At 37.6% G+C, this 5,462-nt stretch overlaps 1 pseudogene; it reads left to right on the top strand.

Moving 5' to 3' along the window:
* The first annotated feature begins 3,914 nt into the window (after positions 1-3,914).
* LOC128049991 (eukaryotic initiation factor 4A-I-like) lies at positions 3,915-5,109 on the top strand (annotated as a pseudogene).
* The last annotated feature ends 353 nt before the right edge of the window (positions 5,110-5,462 follow it).

Genomic DNA, 5,462 nt, shown 5'->3' with positions numbered 1-5,462 from the left:
CTGGAAGTTCATGGCAATCAGAGAAGAAAAAGAAATAAAAGGAATCCAGATTGGAAAAGAAGAAGTATAACTGTTATTGTTTGCAGATGACATGATACTATACACAGAAAATTCTAAAGATGGCATCAGAAAACTACTAGAGCTAACCAATGAATTCAACAAAGTCACAGGATACAAAATTAATACACAGAAATAAATCTCTTGCATTCCTATACACTAACAGCAGCAAATAAAAAAAGAGAAATTAAGGAATAATCCCTTTCAACACATCAAAAAGAATAAAATACTTAGAAATAAATATGCCTAAGGATAAAAAAGATCTGTATGCAGGAAACCGTGAAAGAAATCAAACACAACACAAACAGATGAAGAGGTATACCCTGCCTTTGGATTGGAAGAATCAATATTGTGAAAATAACTATACTGCCCAAAGCAATCTACAGATTTAATACAATTCCTATCAAATTACCAATAGAATTTTTCACAGAAATTGAATAAAATATTTACAATTTTAATGAGAACACAAAAGACCCCAAATAGCCAAAGCAATCTTGAGAAAGAAAAATGGAGCTGGAGGAATCAACCTTCCTGACTTCAGACTATACTACAAAGCTACAATAATCAGGACAGTGTGGTACTGGCACAAAAACAGAAATATAAATCAATGAAACAGGATAGATAGCCTAGAAATAAACCCACACACCTACGGACACCTTACTTTTGACAAAGGAGGCAAGAATATACGATGGAGAAAATAGAGCCTCTTCAATAAATGGTGCTGGGAAAACTGGACATCTATATGTAAAAGAATGAAATTAGAAGACTTCCTAACACCATACACAAAAATAAATTCAAAACGGATTAAAGACTTAAATGTAAAGCCAGAAACTATAAAGCTCTTAGCAGAAAACATAGGTAGTACACTCTTTGACATAAATTGCAGCAAGATCTTTTTTGACCCACTCCTGGAGTAATGGTAGTAAAAACAAACAGGACCTAATTAAACTTTAAAACTTTTGCGCAGCAAAAGAAACCATAAACAAGATGCAAAGACAGCCTTTAGAGTAGGAGAAAATATCTGAAAATGAAGCCGCTGACAAAGGATTAATCTCCAAAATATACAAGCAGCACATGCAGCTCAATATATTAAAAAAAAAAAAGACATTTTAGTTAGAGAAAGGCAAGCCCATAAACTTTTAAATAGTGACTTTCATTTTGTTTTGTTTTTAGTTTATACTGTAGTTGATAATTTTTTGCTGGAAGGTTTTACTGTATTGCTTTTTAAAATGGCATACACACCGAGGAAACCAGAATTGAAAGAGACACATGTACCCCAATGTTCAGCGCAGCACTGTTTATAATAGCCAGGACATGGAAACAACCTAGATGTCCATCAGCAGATGAATGGATAAGAAAGCTGTGGTACATATACACAATGGAGTATTACTCGGCCGTTAAAAAGAATTCATTTGAATCAGTTCTGATGAGATGGATGAAACTGGAGCCGATTATACAGAGTGAAGTAAGCCAGAAAGAAAAACACCAATACAGTATACTAACACATATATATGGAATTTAGAAAGATGGCAATGACGACCCTGTATGCAAGACAGGAAAAAAGACACAGCTGTGTATAACGGACTTTTGGACTCAGAGGGAGAGGGAGAGGGTGGGATGATATGGGAGAATGGCATTCTATCATGTATACTATCATATAAGAATTGAATCGCTAGTCTATGTCTGACGCAGGATACAGCATGCTTGGGGCTGGTGCATGGGGATGACCCACAGAGATGTTATGGGGAGGGAGGTGGGAGGGGGGTTCATGTTTGGGAACACATGTAAGAATTAAAGATTTTAAAATTAAAAAAATTAAAAACTATTAAAAAAAAAAAAAGAAAGGTTTATTTTAAGCAATATCCAACCTTGAAATTGTGAGATTAGACTCCAAGGAATAATTACTAAATCCTTGAATATCATGCCTCCATTTTAACCTAATCTGTAAATGACCTCACCTTATCTTTGGGCATAGAAGTTAAGTAATTCAGTCTCAAGCTGGCATTAAGAAGAAAGCAATGACACACAGTGCTGTGGGAGAACATAAGATCTCTCTGCTTTCACTTTAAGAGTATTAACAGTAAATTTGATAAGAAAGATGTTTGACTAATAAATGAAGACAAATCCAAATACCTGTAGAATAGACTATGCTGTGAAAACTTTGACTGTTGATTAAATTATTTCCTTTAAATTTTAGGCTAGGCAGAGTATTAGAATTTTTAAAAATGAGAGAAATGTAACTCTTATCTTTAGCCTTCTATGGCATCTTGGGCAAATCAACTAGACTTGTTGGGTTTATTTTCTTAACTGTAAAATAGATGCTTAAATCCCAGGTCCCTATAAAATTCTATGAAGATGACATTTTAAAGTTATGTGAGAAAGACATCTGAATTTAACTATCTGTCAAAAGACATATTCAGAGTACATGAGCCATCTAAAAAGCCAAAAACAAAAAACAAAAAAAAAAAGAGGTGGGGGGAGGGACAATTCATATTTTTAACAATAGGTAAAGACTTGAAAAGGCACTTCAGAAGAAAAGGACATTCATATTTCCAATAAGCACACAAAAAGATGCTCATCTTTGGTCATAAGAAATGCAAACTGAAAATGCAATGTGGTAACACTACATCCCACTAGAATGATTTTTTTAAATTACCAAGTATTTGCAAAGACATAGAGCAAATAGAACTAATGGGAATGTAAAGTAGTATAGCCATTTCATAAAACTGTCAATATGTGCTAAATCTGAACATGATCCAGCACTTCTACTCTTAGATGTATGTCAACAACATAAAATATTCATATAAACTTTACACATAACAGAAAAATCTAGAAACAACCTTAATGTCCATCAGTAGTAGAACGAGTAAACTAATTGTAATGTTATATACTGAAACTTATATACAATTATGAAAAAGACTGAATTACTGCTACATTCAACAGCATGCATGAATCTCAGAGATATTAACAATGTGAAAAAGAAGCCAGACACAAAAGAATATTTTATTTACATGCAGTTCAAAGACAAGCAAAATTAATCCTTGGTGACAGAAATCAAAACAGTGGTTACCTTTGGGAGCAGAATACTGATTGGGAGGCTGAGAATGTTTTAAATTTTGATTTAGGTTGTAGTTGTATGGTTTTATTCATTTATAAAAATGCATTAAGCTTTATTATACCCATTGTTAATTAAAATTAGATTTATAAAATTTATCATTTTACAGTATTATATGATGTCATATGAATTAGAAGATGATTGCTGCTTGGCAGGAAAGCTATGACAAACCTAGATGGTGTGTTAGAAAGCAAAGACATCACTTTGCCAACAAAAACCCATATAGCCAAGGCTGTGGTCTTTCAGTAGTCATGTACAGAAAGAGCTGGACCATAAAGAAGGTGGAGTACTGAAGAACTGATGCTTTCAAACTGTGGTGCTGGAGAAGACTCAAGAGTCCTTTGGACAGCAAGGAGATCCATCTTGAAAGAAATCAACCCTGAATACACATTGGAAGGACTGATGCTGAAGCTGGAGCTTCAATACTTCGGCCACCTGATGTAAACAGCCTACTCACTGGAAAAGACTCTGATGCTGGGAAAGATTGAAGGAAGAAGGAGAAGAGGGCAACAGAGGATGAGATGGTTAGATGGCATTACTAGTTCAATGGACACGAGCTTGGGAAAACTCTGGAAGATGGTGAGAGACAGGGAAGCCTGGCATGCTGAAGACCAGGGGATCTCGAAGAGTCAGACACAACTTGGCAACTGAACAATAACATGATGTCAAAAAATTCACTCCCCAAATTTTTATGATTGAAAAAATATAGATCTGAAGTTTGCTAACTAATTCAGTAAGGATCATGTCTGCAAGTCAAGATTCCCAACCCAGAGAAAATAGCCCCATTGGGATGAAGCCCTAAGGCATCATCAAGAGTAACAAGAAAAAGATTGGTGACAACTTTGATGACATGAACCTCTCTGAGTGCCTCCTCCATGACATCTACACCTATGGTTTTGAGACAACTGCCATCCAGCACTGAACCATTCTTCATTGTATCAAGGACTATGATGTGACTGCTCAAGCCCAACTGGGATTGGTAAAATGGCAACCTTTGCCATATCAATTCTGCAACAGAATTAATTTGATCTAAAGACCATCAGGCCTTGGTCCTAGCAGCCATTCAGAGTTGGCTCAGCAGATACAGAACGAAGTCACAGCATTAGGAGATTATATGGGTGCCCTCTGCCATGCCTCCATTGGGGGTACACCCACTGCGAGTACTAATGTGTGTGCTGAGGGGCAGAATATACAGGTAGGAAGCTCTCATTTCACTGTGGGTACCCTAGGCCATAGGTTTGATATGCTTAAAAAGAGACATCTTTCTCTCAAACACATTCAGATACTTATACCAGATGAAGTTGATGAAATGATTAAGGACCAGAATATCTATGACATATTCCAAAAGCTTAATAGCAAAACCCAGGTGGTTCTGCTGTCAGCTACAATGCCTTTCAATGTGCTTGAAGTGACCAAGAAGTTCATGAGGGACTCAATTCAAATTCATGTCAAGAAAGAAGAGTTGACCCTGGAGGGTATCCACCAATTCCACATCAATGCGGAACGAGAGAAGTGGAAATCAGACTCACTGTGTGACTTAAACAAAACCTTGACCATTACACAGGCAGTCATCTTCAACACCTGAAGGAAGGCCTCCTGGTCCACTAAGAAGATGCAATCCTGAGACTTCACTGTCTCTGCCATGGGCAGAGATATGAACCAAAAAATGAAATGTAATCATGACGGAGTTCCCCTCTGGCTCTAGCAGAGTATTGATTACCATTGACCTACTGGCTAGAGGTATCAATGTGCAGCAGGTTTCCTTAGTTATAAACTATGATCTTCCCACCAACAGGAAAAAGTAAGTCCATATAATCAGTCATGGTGAACATTTTGGTGGTGGTAGTGTGGCTATTAACATGGTGACAGGCCTTGCAGACAATTCCTGCAACATCTCCAATGAAGAGCTGCCCCTCAGTGTGGCTGACTGCATCTGACAGCAGCTGTTCTACTATCTAGCCCCAGCCAGGAATCGACCTTGGGGGACCAAGGAGCAGCAAGAAGGGGGAGGAAGGGAGCCAAGGGCTGGACATCTTGCCATTTTTTTTCTTTGAATAAATGTTGCTTTTGGGGGCAAAAGAAGGAACCATGAATATTCTGGAAACCCATTTCTTTGGGGGTAGGCCCCAAAACACTAATCACTTTCCCTAACCTAGTCAGCCTCTGAACTCCAGAGGCTCTCTCCCCCCTGGCTGAACTCTTCTGGAAAATTGTTCAAAGGTGGGGAGGGGGCTGTAAGCTGTCACTCGTTTCACATACTGGACCAAATCTGGAGGGAGGGCACCTGAGT

The sequence above is a fragment of the Budorcas taxicolor genome, chromosome 6 (genome assembly GCF_023091745.1).
Source record: "Budorcas taxicolor isolate Tak-1 chromosome 6, Takin1.1, whole genome shotgun sequence".
In the NCBI taxonomy this organism is placed as follows: Eukaryota; Metazoa; Chordata; class Mammalia; order Artiodactyla; family Bovidae; genus Budorcas; species Budorcas taxicolor.
Note: the sequence above shows the minus strand (reverse complement) of the source record. Positions and strands in the feature narration are given on the sequence as shown.